The sequence below is a fragment of the Ciconia boyciana genome, chromosome 4 (genome assembly GCF_034638445.1).
Source record: "Ciconia boyciana chromosome 4, ASM3463844v1, whole genome shotgun sequence".
Lineage (NCBI taxonomy): Eukaryota > Metazoa > Chordata > Aves > Ciconiiformes > Ciconiidae > Ciconia > Ciconia boyciana.
Window position 1 is genome coordinate 67,047,536 of NC_132937.1, and position 17,638 is coordinate 67,065,173.

General features: G+C 39.2%; 1 long non-coding RNA gene across 1 annotated transcript in view; it reads left to right on the plus strand.

Moving 5' to 3' along the window:
* The first annotated feature begins 6,421 nt into the window (after positions 1 to 6,421).
* Positions 6,422 to 17,638, plus strand: part of LOC140650467 (uncharacterized) — a 30,280-nt gene continuing 19,063 nt past the window's right edge. Inside the window, exon 1 of the long non-coding RNA XR_012042001.1 lies at positions 6,422 to 6,523. This is a non-coding gene — a long non-coding RNA (uncharacterized lncRNA). The remainder of the gene's footprint in view (positions 6,524 to 17,638) is intronic.

The window sequence follows — 17,638 nt, forward strand, 5'->3', positions numbered from 1 at the left end:
TTTTCAAATGCTCTTAACAAGTTTTTGCTTTGAAACTTACACTGCTTTCAGTGGGAACCACATTCAGCCTTCCCTGAGCACTTCTAAAAATTCCTTATGTTCTGTCTAACCACACCAGGGCATACTGAAATATAAAATTATTGTGGTAGTGAAAAACATAGTACCCAATGAAGGACACCGTGATTCTAGTGTGTGTTCTATAATTGAAATAATGTGCACTTTGGTACATGGGTAAAATGAAAAAATGCCACACCCAAGTATCCACAGTGAAATGTCCTTGTCTCTTTGTTACAAATCAGCATTCTGTCTTTTCAATGAAAGAATCATTCCTTAAAACGGCAGATAAAATTTCTGAGCAAATTTTCCTAAATGTACTTCCTAGGGCAGGCCAGTTGAGGGCAGCGTAAGACTAATGTTAAATTCAGCCTCACTGTTTCAACGGGGGCCTTGGGTGTCTTGACTTTTCACTTCATTGTAACAAAATGTGACTGCTAACATAAAAAGTTGTAAAAATAAGTCATTCAACTTTTTAAATGGCTTCTCTGATGCACAAAATTTCTTGTTTGCAGAACAGCATGCACCAGTTCAGCGTGGTTGATATGGATAGATAGCCTTTTTGAGAGTTTTAGCTTTTAATTAGCGTGATACAATCTTAAGAGCTGCTGTGTGATAGTTCAGAAAAAAATCTTGGTGGTGTCCTTGTGCATCATGCATTGATTGTCCTTGAGAATTTGTCATGTACACTCATGTTTATATGAACTTGATGTCTTCCTCAGGGTCCTTTCCAAGAATTAATCAATGCAAGTGCTACTAAAATTATACTTAGTTTCATGTTTTGGAGGTAGAAAGTGTAAAAATTTATCTTCACATCTAATAAATTGTCACTGCAGGCACATAAAACATAGGTGGTTACATAGCGCTTTGCTATAGAAATCCTGCTGTTGCTGTCTCATTATTCAGACAAGTACTGGATTATTGCAGTGTATCATTACATTTCTAGGACTGTATTCAGAACATTCAGAGGGAAAGGGTCATAAAATATCTGAGTAATAACTAGAAGTAGACTAACAATCACTTAAGTGTGGTTTTCTTCTTAACTGTAATTATATATCAATGTAATCTTTCAGAAACACTTTGGATTTATGCACAATATTATAAAAAACCCTACTGAATAATGCTGTCATTCAACTTAACATTGATCAAGTTTTTTCAAATCACTCTTTAGATGGAGGGTTGCATTTCAGTCAGGAGGAGCATTGAAGTATAAAATGAGGGACTGAATGCCACATGTTGTCAAGGGTATTCTGAATCTCACTGGCTCTTAATTTTTTTATCACCCCCCCCTCCCCGTAAGTGGGCTTCTCATATCTGATTCACTAGCTCCCTAGCTCCTTCCATAGGTTTTGATTTAAACTGCTGGTGCTGCCATTTATGCCTCAGAACCTTACGGAAGCAGGAACCAATCCTGTGTATTTCATGGGCAAACACTGCAGTTAACCAAGGGAAGAAATAATTTCACTTACAGTATGTGCTAAGCAGTGATGATTGTATGCAGAGGTCTTGGGCTAGAAGGATCAAACAAGAAAAAAGTAAGCTTTAGAAAGCTGCTGTGTGAAAGCAGTTTTGATTTTGAGAGAGAATGAGAAAGTGAAAACAAATGTAGTGTGAAGCAGGATTAAGGAATATGAATCTAGAGCCTGATGAGAGTCAATTTGACTGGAATTACTGTTATTTTGCCATATTACTAGGGTTTAGTAACTTTCAAATAAGCAGAGACTATTTTATCCCTTAAGAAGTCCCATTGTCTTGGGGGACTACAGCTTAGGGTAAAAAGGACCATATTCTGGCTCTTTGCTTCTAAAGTTACACTGTAACTAACTAACTTTCTAAGATCTAAATGATAAAAAAAAATTGATTGCTGAACACTGTGGTGTATGGGCTGGGCCTTAACTTCTGCAAATGGGAAGAAGGTCTGCCTGAATACTGTCAGATCCTATCAGACCCAATGGGGTAGGAGCTTTACTGTGACTGTTAGTGATGATCACTTGCTACCTACCTACCTGTTACTGGACAGTGAAGTTTTGGAGCTGTCAGCCTGCCCTTCTCAGTAAGTTTCATGCTCACATTGAGATTTGCAAGTATGGGGCAGCTCGCAAGATGAGGTCCTTGAGTTGTATATTTTTCTAAGCAGAAGGGCCCGTTTGTCAGAGCATCATGAGTATATGTGGTGCTAAATAAATTATTCCAGATTAAAGGAAAAAAATAATGCAGGAGTGCTATCTTTAGGTTAGCTGCAGACCTGTGTTTGAGTAGAAAGCAGAGTAAAGAAGTGTGTTGTAATTCTTAAATTGAAAGTTGTAGTAATAAGTAATGAAAACTAATGAAAGATTTGTATTTCTGGCTACACTGTTTCATCATCTGTAAATATCCTTCTCAGTCTATAAGAAAAAGATATTCTGTTTTCTTTGTGCTTTTTCCTAGTTGCTGCATATGTGTGCATGTCTGTACATTGCTGCTGTTAAAACAGCAAAAACAACAACCTAAGACTTACTAATGGAATCATAAACTAGATGAAACTTTTAACACAATGTGTATCTCATTCCTGGCTTTAGGATGCCAATGATTTGAAAAGGTAAAAATGAAGTAGAGAAGGATATATTTTCTGAATCTTAATACCCAATTCAAAATACCTTGGGAATACTCCTTTCAAGATGTAAATTGTTTTAAAGAATCTTTATACTAAATTCAAAATACCTCAGGAATACTTTTTTCAAGATGTACATTGTTTTAATGGTTTTGTTATTTAAAAAAAAAGGAAAAAAAAATAGTGAAATGTGATAGGTACATTTTGGCTCTGTAATATCAGGAATGACTTCTCCTGTGGCTTCCTCTCCCTCACTGTGGGAATCTATTGACTCCTTGCAACTTTTTCAGAGACGTGATTTGCAGAGGTTTTCAGGGCTTGCTGTTTGCTTTATACATGTGTCCTGCACTTGACAAAGCTCCCAAGAGTTTCAAAGAAAAAGCGCCGCTTATTTAAAGCACCCTAATTAATTGGACAAGATCTTCCATTCTCTGTAGTGCAGGTGCTTTCAGAATGTCACGATGTGGTAGGTGACAAGCAAGGAATACTTGGGAAATAAGTGAAACTGAAAGGCATTTAATTTTGAGGTGTAACAGCAGCTCAGGAAAAATGTTTTGCAGTTAGCTTTTGTAATCCTTGTAAACCATTAAAAGTTGCTGCTGTTGAAAGTCATGTCTGAGGGTACTTGTATTTCCTACTTGTACATAATTAGTGCAGTAGGAACTAAAGGTGAAAAATTATACTTGGGCCTCAAAGTAAGATCTTACAATTTTAGTTTTACCTAGCTGCTTCAAAAATAGCCTGTGTCTCTTTACAAAGTAGTGTAGTTAATAAAATAAGAAGAGTTGTAGGGAGATTTTAGTATTTAATTAAAGCAGCTGATATGGGGAAGAAACAGACAAGCTTTTGTTCTCAGAAGCTCTCTTCGTGTTTGGTGTAAAAGCTGTAGAAGCGTTTGTGCCAATGTGTTCTGCTATATGACTACTTGCGTTAACAGCCTAATCCAGGTGATAGAAAGCCTGACCAGAGGAGATGCATTACTGGACCTGTTGCTCACCAATGCAGAGGAACTTATTGAAGGGGTCTAGGCTGGTGGTAGGCTGAGCTGTAGTGATCATGCCCTGGTGGAATTCATGATCTCGAGGTATATGGGCCAGGTGAAAAGTATAGTCAAGACCCTAAACGTTAGGAAAGTGAGCTTTCACTTGTTTAAGGATCTAGTGGCTGGGACACCCTGAGAAACTTACCTCAGGGATAAAGGAGCAGAAGAGAGCTGGCACCTATTTAAAGACATTTTTCTTAGAGCACAAGAACTCTTGATTCCCATGTACAAGAAATCAGGCAAGGAAGGCAGGAGACCAGCATGGCTGAGTAAGGGCCTCCTGGTCAAACTGAAACACGAGGGAAATGCATAGGCAGTGGAAGTAGGGATACGCGTCTTAGGAAGAATACAGGGATACTGTTGCGAGTGTAGGGAGGGGATCAGGAAAGCTAAGGCACAGCTGGAGCTACATTTGGCAAGGGATGTGAAGAATGATAAGGGCCTTTACAGGTATGTTGGTCAGAAAAGGAAGACGAAATTGTAAACTCCACTCCCTCTCCCGATAAATGAGACAGGAGATCTCGTGACAACTGACATGGAGAAGGCCGAGATCTTCAACAACTTTGCCTGAGTTTTCACTGGCAGTTGCTCTTTCCACAGCTCTCAGGTCCCTGCATGTCAAGGCAGGGCCTAGGGGAATGAAGTCCCACCTACTGTGGGAGATGATCAGGCTCAAGACTGTTTGAGGAAACTGAACATGTACAAGTCCATAGGACCCTATGAGATGCATCCCAGGCTCCTGAGGGAACTGGCAGATGTAGTCGCTAATTCAAAGGCTCAATGTCCAAATGGAAGCAAGTAACGAGTGGTGTCCCTCAGGCGTCCATATTGGGACCAGTACTGTTTGATATCTTTATTAATAACATAGTGGGATTGAGTGCACCCTCAGCAGGTTTGCAGATGACACCAAGCTAAGTGGTGCAGTTGATATGCTAGAGGGAAAGGATGCCATCCAGAAGGACATTGATAGGCTGGGCAAGTGGGCCAATGTGAACCTTGTGAAGTTCAACAAGGCCAGGTGCAAGGTCCTGCACCTGGGTTGGGGCAATCGCCAGTATCAGTACAGGCTGGGTGGTGAATGGATTAAGAGCAGCCCTGCAGAGAAAGACTTGGGGATATTGGTACATGAAAAATTAGATATGAGCTAGCAATGTGGCACTTGCAACCCAGAAAGTTAGTTGTATCCTGGGTTGCATCAAAGAAGCGTGGCCAGCAGGTTGAGGGAGGTGATTGTCCCCCTCTACTCTGCTCTTGTGTGACCCCCCTTGCAGTATTGCATCCAGATCTGGGGTCCCCAGTACAAGAAAGACATTGAGCTGTTGGAGTGGGTCCAGAGGAGGGCCATGAAAATGATCAGTGGGATGGAACACCTCTCCTATAAGGACAGGCTGAGAGAGTTGGGGTTGTTCAGTCTGGACAACAGAAGGCTCCGGGGAGACCTTGTTGCAGCCTTTCAATATATAAAGGGGGCAACTTACCAGAAAGACAGAGAAAGACTTTCTGAAACTGAAAGAGGGTAGCTTTAGATTGGACATAAGGAAGAAATTTTTTACGATGAGAGTGGTGAGACACTGGAAGAGGTTACCCAAAGAAGTGGGTGCCCCATCCCTAGAAGTGTTCAAGGGGAGGTTGGACGGGGCTTTGAGCAACCTGACCTAGTGAAAGATGTCCCTACCCAGGGCAGGGGGGTTGGACTAGATGATCTTTTAAGGTCCCTTCTAACAAACCCATTCTGCGATTCTGTGTTATTTGCTTGGAGCAACTCCAGTTTGCTACCTGTACGTTGATTGGCCAACTGAAAAGGTACTGTATTGTGCTTGCTTTTTCTGGTTGGAATATGCAAGCTGGTGACTGAGCTTCAGTAGATAAGTGCAGTTTTTTCACAGATTAAGTTAGATGCTTGCTTGATTTTATTTCACCCATACACCAAAGATCTGCCTTCTGTGAGCATTTATGGGAGAGGATTTTAATCCTTGAATTAATATATGTGAAAAGTAAACATGACAGAATAGAACATGAGTCAGAATTAGCAAAAATGTTAACAGAGTCATATTCCCACCATTTTGCTCAGTACATCTGGGCTATGATTGCCTTAGCTGGTACAGGGTAAACTCTGAGGTTTTCTCAGCTTTGTAATAGCACTAGCAGGAAGTGAATTTATTTTAAGCACTGTCTGTGACTGTGACTAAAGAACATATTTTGTAATAAGCTGTTTAATGAATTGCAAATATAAAATGGTTGTATTTTCTTCTTTAGATTTTTACTTTAGATTGATTAAATGCAAGCTGCAGAACAAAAAAACCCATTGGTTTAGCTTTGACACTTTTGACCCCTATAATAGGGAAAATTAGTGTTCAGCTGCAACTAAGTTTATTTTCATGTTTTCACAGAGAAGAGAGGTGGATGAGAGATGGAAACTGGAAAATGAATTTGGGAACAGCCACTTTTCATTTACCTAAAACCTCTAAATACATTATGAAGGCACTGGACCCCTACGGAAATACAATGCAGCCTTGAGATGGCTGGCAATCCAGGAAAGAGGAGAGTCATGTGAGGCAGTACTTCTGTATTGCTGACCTGAAGAACGATTGCTCAAACTTCTGGCTTTTCCCATAAAAAAGTCAGTCAGAAAGCCACAGCTCTGTTTCACATTTTTCCGGAATGTGTGAGTTTCCACATTGTTGGTCATTTCTGTCTCATTTTTGAAAAACACTGACTTTGTGCTACAGTGGTTTCAGGTGTTCATATCTAAATACTTAAAGATACTGGACTCCCCTTTCTTCCCCCAGTGATGTGGACCTGAGCCAGACTGCTGCCACCACTTGCCGTTCTTTTAGGTATGCTCTCAATCAAACAGGAGCTTGGACTGTACCAAGCCTTACTCTCTTATAGGAAATGGGTTTTGGAGTAGCCCAGCTGACTAAAATGATTTTACAGTGGAGGTATGTTTGATGAGCTCTTATCACTGACCGAGAAGCTCAAGAATTGGTTTTTCACTAGGCAGCCTTTGGATAGTCTTTGTATCCAGTTTGTCTTTTAAAATATAAAATACTTTTTCTTATCCTCACTTGAGGTAATTTTGATACTAAGCTGTTAGCTGATTCATAAGTTATGTATTCGGATACAGCAGAGTGCCTCTGTGGGAAAACAGGATTCATTCCTCCTTCGTATCCTGTTGCCAGCTTTCATGAGGCTACATTTGTACAAGTGTCAAAAAAAAAGTGCACTTGTAGGTAAGAAGCAATTTGAGCTTACAAGAATTCTTTGTAGGATATTCAGAACCCAGCTCTGCTAGTAAATGAAAACAACCAGCACCGTATTAACACCAGATCCTGGCAGGGAAATGAGCAGAGCACTACTTGAGATCAGAAAGGAGACAGACAATTACCTTACTAAGAACTTTGTCTTGCTTCTAAGTAGAAGTTAGAGCACTTGCAATAAAGAGGCTGTTAGTAGGGTTAAGAGCGTTTCACATATTACAGCTATTGCTGCTTTTTCCAGAAAACAGCAGACAGCTATTGTAAATAGGACTTTTACACGCACATGAAAGCTATGGATTATTTTCTGTTTATTTTTATGCTGCTTTTAATGTAAGTGTTGATGTATCCATATCCACTAAAGTATCAAGTATTACTATGAAAGCTAGGCATGTGATTTAATACTAGGTGCTTCACTGCTAATTTCTGTTTATGTAATTGGAATTAGTTTGGGGTATTTCAAAGAAGCTGACCAGAATGCTGAGCCTACTGGAAGGTTTTGGTTAGCTATATGTAAAGAAGTATATTAGTGTAGGCTTCCCTACACTGCTTCCCAATATACCTTATCATTAGAGTGAATAGTTAATGAATGCTTCAGTTCTTGACCTGTCTGCCACCACTGGCAATGTAGTGTCAGTGATAAATTTTGCCAGTCTGTTTGATATAGGTGAATTATTTTTGGCCACCTGCTCAGGAATATAGTCCCTAAAAAGGTACAGAAGGAAAGAATAAATTCCTCTGGGCTTGAATGTGCTGATCAGAAGGCTCAGGGCAGCATGAAGGAGCCTGTGTCAGACTGTCAAATGTCCTTGTAAGGCAGTTTAATGGGGGGACCCCATCTAGCAATATTTGGGGTGAGCCAGAGATGGGGTTGGGAGTTGGGAAGGTATGTCAAAAGCAGGCTCTGCTCTGATCTGACGACCTGCAGTTAGAGCAGCTTGGGGGTGCCGCTGTGATTTTGAGAACAACAGGGACAACCGTCTAATTTACGAAAAGTCCTTGTTAGTCTCTGGAGAATAGCAGAGAATCAGAAGGTTGCAAAATGCTCTCAAGTCATTTTAGCATCCTTTCCCAGGGTATTCGTTGCTTTTAGGCAGCTCATTCTGCATGATGCCTAATAGAGGAGCTGCACTGCATCTTGCTTGGATTCTAAAGCCACCCTGTATCTGCCTGTGTTACTGCCACTTGTTTTGACAGCAACTTTCTGATAGCAAGTTTCTGTAAATGAAGCCCGGTGGTAGTGAGGAAAGAGACTGTCACTGAGATTCTCCCTGTAAGACTAATGGCAACTACGTTTTCTAATCTGGGGAAGAATGTATCCCCTTTTTATGCTGGCAGAAATGAAGGAATTTCATAATTTAGGGAAATATTCTTTCTTACAATCTGTATGATAAGACCATGACTGCTGTTTTCCTACAGACACAAGTGAAAGCGCTAGGCAAGGGGGATGAATAAAACATTGAAGCTAAGGTTTACTGTATGGTTCGGATATGAAAATTTGTTCGTAGTATTTCCTGAAAAGTAATTAATACACAGGAAGCTGATTCCTGATTCCTGATTCCTCATTGCTCATACCTAGCGCAATTGTGAAGGTGGAAATAAACAAATTAATTAGACAGGCTTCAGTGTTACAGGAATGAGACTAACATTTGTTTATCAGTATTTCAGCTATACTCCTACCATCCTGCGACTAAAATTTTCTGTTAAACAAAAGCTGGTCTCATCCCTCTAACATGGTATTTGACTGGGATGTGCTGTGAGCCTCGAATAGTTCCTAGCGTAAGGGCTTCATGGACCGCAGTGTCTGTTTGTGCTGAACCCACTGTAGTGAACTGCCTTGTTTTTGTGATCCAGTGCTGCGAACAATATATATTGGACTTCTCCAAATATTTTTTGGTATTGTTTCCTTCTGTTGGTTGAGCCATTGAAGCAGTCCATCTGGCTTGCAATGTAAGAAAGAATTGTGTTTATTGTGCAAAATATGTTTGATGTCCTGCCTATTGTTTTGTTAGCTCTGAACTGTTGTCCCTTTGTAAGGCTGAGTATCATTATCTCAACACCAGGAACAGAGACAGTCTCCTCTGACAGAAGGTGACTTCAGCTCCCATCCTAGCTTTCCTCTAAGGAAAATTTTGCATCCTTTCCAGACAAGTGATAACCTTAAACTGAGTTCTATAATTAGTTTGTGCCTTTAAACTGAGTATTTGTAAAATGGGAACAAGTTGTTATGATAGGTAGAATTTAATTGGGTTATGTAAGCATCTTGCCAAGGGGCTAAATGTTCTCATGGCTCACCTATCAGAACTGTCAGATCTTCCTTTCAGTACATTATTCTTATTATAAATATGAGAGTTTAACTTCATTATGTTTTTCATACCTCTATTTTACTTCTGGGAAGACAGTCTTTTTGCTGTCCATTAGGAGACCAAATCCAAAAGTAATTTCTTTTTTTGGCCGCTGTTGTTATTTTTTGACACCATTTAGTGGTCCAACATACAGTGACACTAATTTTGAAATCCTCTTAACATGGAACACCCTAAAATGGGCATAAATAATAGAATATCTTACTAAGATTTGAATGTGTCTCCTGTACTTATGCATAAACTGAGTTCTAAATGTGTGTTTAGAATTCTTTTAAAAAATTATATTCTTTTTTTGTAAACTGTTCCACTTTTTTCCAATTTAAGAAAATCTGGTGTTTCATGAAAAGTTGCATGATACCCAGTTAAGTAACACAAAATTTAAATGAGAGTCTCTTTAAGCAAGAGAATTATGCAGAAGAAAGTAAGGGATGTTGCATAATTGTGTTGAGGGCTGATTCTTCTTAACATTAACCTGGTTCTACTCAAATTAATGAGATTTATGGTGCATCTTTAATATCCAGCAGCTTTTTCACACATGCAGAAATGAATACTCACTCAGAACACAATAACTTTAGGAATCACTTTTTGTGTTACTCTTCCACGTCTCTTCAATGAGCCTACCTCTGCTCTGTAATCCTTCAGTCAAATGTAGGGGTGTGACTTATTTTTGAGAAACATCAGTCAGAAATGTGAGGAATTCAGGCAAGGAGTTATGTTCATGCTTACTCTGACATAGTGTTGCAACACAGAAAATGACATGGTAAGGAGTGGTAGAATAATAGGGCTTTCTGTGCTTTGTTTTCGTTACTGGAGGCTAAAAAAGCTTTCACTCTAGCCTTACTCAGGATTCTGTTCATCCCATCAAAGAGAATGAAACTACAGCTTGTGTTTTAAATGTTCCCATAGACAAATATTCTTTAGGGAGCTAAAACATTGTCCAGTGAAATCTTCTAAGAAAGTTCAAGAAAGATGTGGGGTATCTTCACGTGATAGTGAATTAGATGAGGTTTGGGAAACTCAATGGGATACACTTCAGAATTCAGTTTGCAATACTGCACTTGTTGGAAGCATTCTATTTGTTTCCTAATTTTCAGTCCTACAATCATATATGTTTCTTCAGGTATTTTCCAAGACAGCAGTGTTAGTGTTCCATTAACACTCATTTCTTTGTGAATCTGTCATGTCCATAATCCACTGTCCTTTTCAGTGTGTAACTTAGTGTCTGGAGTAGCACTGGTGAATGCATTAGTCTTTTAAGCAAGAGAATCATACAGAAGAAAGTAAGGGATGTTCGGTTTTTGGGTTTGGATTTTTTTTTTTTTTGGTAAAAAAAGGTGTAATGAGCTAGTGTCTAGGCACTGGGATGTCTGTTCTGACTTTGGCTCAGATTTTCTATATTACTTTGGGAAAATCACATGACCTCTAGAGGTGCAGCTATGGGACTTGTTGGCCAAAACCAACAGTTCATGTGCCCCATGCCAGTCACCTTCTCAGTTGTGCTGATACAGCTGAGAGTACAAGTCCAGAGCACTTTAAGTCTGTCCATGTCTAGGCTATCACGTTTCTCACCTGCCCCTCTTTGTGCTTTCTGGTCCCTCTTCTTGTGCCAGTACCCACACTGGTTCCATTGCATGATGAACTGGGAGGTGACTAGACTAAAACAATTGTACTACTGTCACCACTAAGATATATATAAAAAAATATTTTTTTTTCCTGTGTTTGCTTCCTGCACTGGTTTACCACAGAGAGCCAGTGCAGAAGAGGAGATCAGAAGATGGGCCAGGAGGGGAGTGCAGGACCATTGCTTCCAGGATTTAAAATGCCTGAGGCTGCCATGGCACCATACTGCTACCTTTGCCTGAGGTATAGACAATAAATAAGACATATCATATAAGCCTGTGTAATTTCCTTTTTCTGTAAAAACTGGAAATATTGGGGTATGATATGAGCATTAAGACCCACTAAACAACATGTTATCAGTAAAGCAAAGTGCAGATGACAATTTGTAGCCTCTCATTTTTCTTCTGTCCTCTAGTTGTCCATGAACAGATTTTACTGTTTTGAATCCATAATGTTTTCATAATGCCAGATGCACTGTGGATAGTTGGGCTATTCATAAACTGCAGATTCCTCACAGACTCTTTTTTCATTTTCTATCCTCATTGTCACTTTGTTTGTCATGGAACGAGTTATCTTTTGGGTGATGGCAGAAGGGGAGGGGGAAAAATGACATCAAGTTCCTGGTTTCTTGTTTTTTTTCTTAAGAAACTGAAAACTTTGGTCTGAAAAGAGACAGGACAGAGGCTCTCTTGTCTGATGGGACAGGGCACGTGGCTGGGTAAATTAGAATTAGCCTAATACTCTCCTTTTGTTTTCTATGTGATTTTAAGTCATTTGCACCATCCTTTTTGTAAGACCAAGTTGAGGTTCTTAGCTCCATGTTAGCAGGGGCTGTCTCTCTTCATGCATTTCTACAGTGTGCAGCACAAGAGGGTGATGGTATCTGTCTGTCTGTACACGTTGCCATAATTAACACCTGGTTGTTTCCTGGAAACTCAGTCACTATCTGACTAGATGACTACTGGTAAAGTAGTGCTAGTTTTCAGGTTAGATTGAAGCCTTAATCCCTTGCAAAATTTTTTTGTGCAAGACCGGTCATAGGGAGTGCATCTGGGTAATTCCCTAGTTTATTTAATTGACTTTTTCAGTTAAATTGCTTTGGTTATTTAACTCTAATTTTTCTCAAGCCCCATCTGCTCTTGATTCCTTTATTTAAGATAAAAGTTCTTTAACTGATCTTTTTATTTCTGAGAAAAAATGGTGAACTCTACTTTTTGTTGAGGACAACTGCAGTGAGGTTTCAGCTGGCTGTGCCTTGTGGCATCGGTGTGCAGGTCCTGATCCAACCAAGTGTGTACTTCCTACGTCTAGGGTAGCCTTTAGGTGAACTGCACTTAAAATGAAACATGTGCCTTAGGAGATCGAAGTTTGAAATGTTAGAGTGATTTTACCTCAGAAACCCTTATGCTTAAAAAAGAAACAGATAATTTTATTTTCCAAGGAAGATTTCTAGGAACTTCTGAGTAGATCTATAGTGCTAACACTATGCAGATTTCTTTGGTTAGCTCAGTCCTTGTGAACTTTTTTTGCTAGCATTTTGGCAGTATGTAAGAACGTGTCGCTTAGCTTTTTTTCCTTCTTTGCCTTGGGGAGCAATAATATAATATACCGTACATCTTGAGGTTATGTCTTGCCTGTCAGAATTTGTTCTAGATCACTAGTTTGCCTGATTGTGATGGGGTCAAACCACAAATAAGTGAAAAGTGTCTCAGCTGCCAGCTGCAGTAATGAAAGTTAAAGTTCAATAGGAAAGAAAGGTGTTAAATCAAGCTTGGTTCTTAATATTTTTATAGCTCATCGGGGCTAATCTCTGAATGAAGACAAACCTTTTTTAAAGTGTATTACATAAAAGAATTCTAATTTTCATTTGACACATGGAGCAACTTTAGAATTAGCTCTTGTGCTCTCAGCTGTTTGAAATGATCCGAGTGCCTTTCATAGTTGTCCGTATCAGTCAACCACAGAGGGAAATACAGAAAACAAAATTTTTAGGGGCTGGGAAGGAGGGAAATTAAGTTAAAATATTTGTTAAAGAGCATAACGCTAGAGACATACTTGTGCTTGCTGTAGTTCCTCACTGAAGGTGAGAGTTGCTAGATATGTATAAGGAAGGCCTAATTCTTCTTTCTGGCTTCTGGTCATCCTTATTTCATGGGACAGAGTGCAGAGATAATCTGATCTGCAGTGATGTCTCCACTCCTATGTAAAAGTTTGACCTTCAGAGAAGTGTTTTTGCGTGGGCAAGGTGAACAAAGCAAAGGTTGAAGAGAGTGAGTGACTGTCTGACTTCTGATTGAGAACTAATGTCTGCCCCTTGAAGTTACATCCTCATGTTGTCTTTCAAATATGTTAATAAAGGCACAAAGAGAAAGGTATTTTTTTAGGATTTTCTTTTCAGGACTGGTAAGGGACACATCTTACATGCATTTGTAAAGTGAAGGAAATACAGTATTTGTGTTACATGTAGGTGGAGCAATACACCTTGCAATGAAGATAATAGTGCTTCCATGTGCACCGTAGCTGCATTTGTGGACAAATGGTCAGCTGAAAATTTTAATTACAATTTTTCTATTTCTAGTGATATACTATATTGTTACTATTCTTGACATCCAACTATAAAAAAGAAGGCTGTAAAAGTCACAGTAATTTGCACAGCTCTGCAAGGTGTCCCTAGTACTGCATAATATCCATTATAATTTATGTAGGAAGATATAAATTCAACTGAATGCTCTGCAGCTTCTTTTGGGACTAGATCAATAGGAGACAGGGAATATATTAGAGGTTTGCCTCTCCCACAGAGGGAATTGGGCAGGGAGAGAACTGCAGTGGATCTGCCTGCTTTCTGTTGAGCCAATTCTGGCTCACTGATGAATCATGCAATTACTGACTCCTGTGTGTTGATAGAAATGCAAAATGAGGGAGAATAAGATGCATGTTACCTCTTCTCTCTACCCTCATGGAATAGGCAAGACTTTTTGTGGACAAAGGGCGGTAGATGATATGGGCTTTGTTTCTCTGGACATGTCTGTATTGTGATGCTGGCTTGCAACTTAGGTCGGTGTGCCCTCCTCATCCGCACTGCTGGTGTGCTGGCATACATACTAACTGGTCTGCAGCTAGCAAGTCATATCGGAGTGCACTTCAAGAAAGAAATTTTGCCCTGGTCTTAGGCTCCTTATCCAGAAATTTTGGGTAGTAAAACAAGTACATGGGATTATTACAACCCCGTCATTACCAGGTTCTGATGTTAATTGGCGTGATGGCACTTACAAACCTGTTTAAGCTGCCGCTCAATGCTGTGACACTTAATAGTTCAATGCCCTTAGTTATCTCATAAGACTTAACTTCTGCAGCTGTTGCAACAACTAAGTGTGAATTCCAGATGCTCAGAAAAAAACAATTAATACAGTCTTGCAGGGGACTGAATCTAATCCTGTAGGGAGTCTAGCGGGCATTAAACAGAAAAGAACAGTGACAGAAAAAATTAACTGTTCTGATCTGTGTGTGTTGTGCTTGTTTTTCTGAAAGGATACTTCACAAGTACAGATTTGTATATGTACACAACTCATTATTCTTATGAAAATATATGAATAAAACCAACTTGACCTCAGTGCTCTGAAGCCTCTGAATTAAATATGAACCAGAATGCATGTGCCTTGCTTTCTTTTCAGATAGACAATTTGTGATCTCATGGACAGTTTTCTGCTGCTCACTCCTATAAATATTTTCTTTGACTATTTCAACAGCTCTTCAGAGTGTCTTCTATCCAACAACCTTGCCCAGCTTTTTTTGCAAACTGCATTAATTAACCTTTTCTAAACAAGCTCTCTAGGTATCCTGAATGAATCTAAGAACCCAGTGTGTAAGGTCATCTTTCTTTCATCCTCCTTGAGATTTTTCTTTTCAAGTGCCATTTCTTCAGCCAAGAAGACTGTAAAACTTTTCAAGATACATTTATAGTTTCAAGTGTTGGAATAGGCTGTTATTCAGCTGCCTGTGTACTCTGTTCCTGAAAGTGGCCAATGCTTATGAAAAAGTTAAGAAAGGCAGGGAGGAGTGTGGTGATGCTTCCTCAATATGCTTTTGCAGCAGTCAGAGGCTGAAAGACATTCTGGTCTAGAAGTTGTATGGTTTGCGGCTTTTTGACTATTTAAACGTTTTATTTTTTTACCAATGGATCTGTCCAATTTATGTTTGGATTTTAATACGCCTTTGTTATCCACAACATTTTGCAGCAGTGAATTCCTCAGTTTACTGTAAGTCTGTTAGGTAGGTGGTAAAAGACCTCTAATAAACAATTAAAAACCCTTTTAAAATCTTACACCTTGTAGTTTAATTTGATGCCCTTAGGATGCCCTGTATTATGTGGAATAGGGAATATTCACCTTTTTTATGGTAACTCATGATTTTACTGGCCTCTCTCTTATCCCCACCAGCTTTTTACTTTCTTCTTGTACAGAAGCAAGTCTGTGCCTTTGTTCATCATTGTTGACTTTTTTTAAAGTTGTTGTTCAAATGTTCCCTTTTGTGTGAACTGCACACACAATTCATGATATGGACTCATGATGAAGTTATACATTGACATAGTGGTTTTTGTGGTGTTCTCAACTAGAAATTAGAGAAGTAATATTCTATTTTATTTTTTTAAAATACTGCTAAAGAACAAACTGACATCTCCAGTCCAGAGAGAGAGATAATATAAGTTCAGAAAAAAAATCATCAGTTAGAATGCAGGAGGAAAGGAGGGGTGGGGAGATAAATGCCTTGCTTAACATAAATGTAATTATGCAGATCTACAATATCTCTGAATAGACATTAAATTCTGTAAGCCAAAATGTCTTAATTCAAATTTATAAGCTAAATTTGCAAGTGGAATTTAGGTATCATAAAATCTAGCTCATAGATGGCTGCTGCCCAGTCTCTTTTATGTTCCTTTTATGTCATATATAGGGAGAATTCTTAGGCTAAAAAATGAGCTTTATGGAAATCAATATCTTGATACAATCTGCTGCTTAAATCTGTTGGGAGGAAGTGCCAGGAAATGAATGAGACTCTAATCCCATTCGAAAGAAATGCTAAAGGTCTAACCATAGACTGGAGAGAGGTAGTGTCTTCTGTTTAGGATTCATGGCTACAAATACATGTGTCTGGGACAAGCTGGATGGTCTCTTTTCTTTCAAGAAGAAGAGAGAGAATGTTCTTTGTCTGTAACCATGGATTACCTAGGGCAGAGAAGGAAATCACGAGCAATTTAAAATGTGTATTGCAGATGTCAGAAGTGAAGCAAGATAAAAGCTTTAGATGGGGGATGCAGTTAAACAGGGGGTGAGAAAGCAGCTGAATATGGGCTTTGTGAATACCAGTGCTGCTGATCTAGTAGGTTTGAGGTAGACATCTGTATCCTGCTGCCCTTGTAGTTTGAGCCTAAAGATCTAGCAAAAGGACCTCTGGTTCTGATTGGTACTGCTTGATACTACCAGAATATGAATAATAAATCTCAGTAAGCATACACTACAAATATCAGCCCTTTTCAAACACTCTTGTCTTTTTCCTCCTCCCTGGAGGAGGGAGGCAATAAACTTGTATCTTTGTATCTTGACTTTGGGAGAGGTTAAGAAACAAATAAAAGGCTATAAATTAGCATGGCACCACTTCCAATCACATAGACTTTTGCATTCAAGATCGCAAAAGACTGAAGCAACACTTAAGTAAGGCTTTGCAAGCATTCAAATGTAGTAGTCAAACTTTTGAAGCAGCTTTAGGAAGGGTCCTGAAGGCTATTACATTTGTTGAGATCAGCTTTTCCTCCCCTAAATGAAAGAGGTTAAATACTCAATTGAATGATTTTGTAAAATTCCCAGATCTTCTTGTCCCTGGGGACATTACCACTAGTATCTAAACTATATCCCAGAGTTGTTTTTTTGAGTTTGGCCATTATATGCCTTGTCCATTCATTTCACTGCTTGTGATGAGTCACAGTTTTTCCATTGACTCATTTGCTTTTAGACTTTCCAACTGTGAATTTATAAAGTCACAATCTTCAGCTGAAAGATAACCATAACTGGTTAGAAAATGTAAAATGTGCCTTACAGGGGTCACTGTAATGCATCAACTTTAGGCAGAAGCTAGGCTGGTTTACATGCAGCGACTGCAGGTTTTAACACGTTTCAGTGCTGGAAACTGCTGTTGCAGAAGCCAAAAATTGGCAGTGGACCAGCACCTTCTTGCTGCAAATCCTTATCCCTAGAAACTGTTATCCAGAAAGAAAGGATAATGTGCATGCAGGCTGCTAAATTGTGCTTCCCTCCTGCAGGGGTGGTGGTCCAGTCCTGTGTTTGCTGCTGAGATTGGCTTTAGGTCAGCTCTGTGTGTTGGAGATCTTTTCTGTTGTTGTGTGGGTGGTGTGAAAACAGAAAATGCAATAAGATAAGCTGGTGCTTTTTCTGATTTCTTTTTTTTTTTAGGCTGTGTGAATGTATTTATTTAGTAGGATCCAACACCTGTAATACAGAAAGTAGATGCTATAATCCCGTGTTCAATTTTGTTTTGTTAAATGTTAGGTCTTTAGAGAGGAGCCTGTGTTCTCCTGTGTTTTATAAATCACCATGTATATTCAGTGATGTAGAAATTCTTATTCTTAATGGAAGAGGAAACTGTAAAAAAGGGCCATGAGAAGATCTGTGCACCTGGAAGCACTAAATCTAGTGCAAAG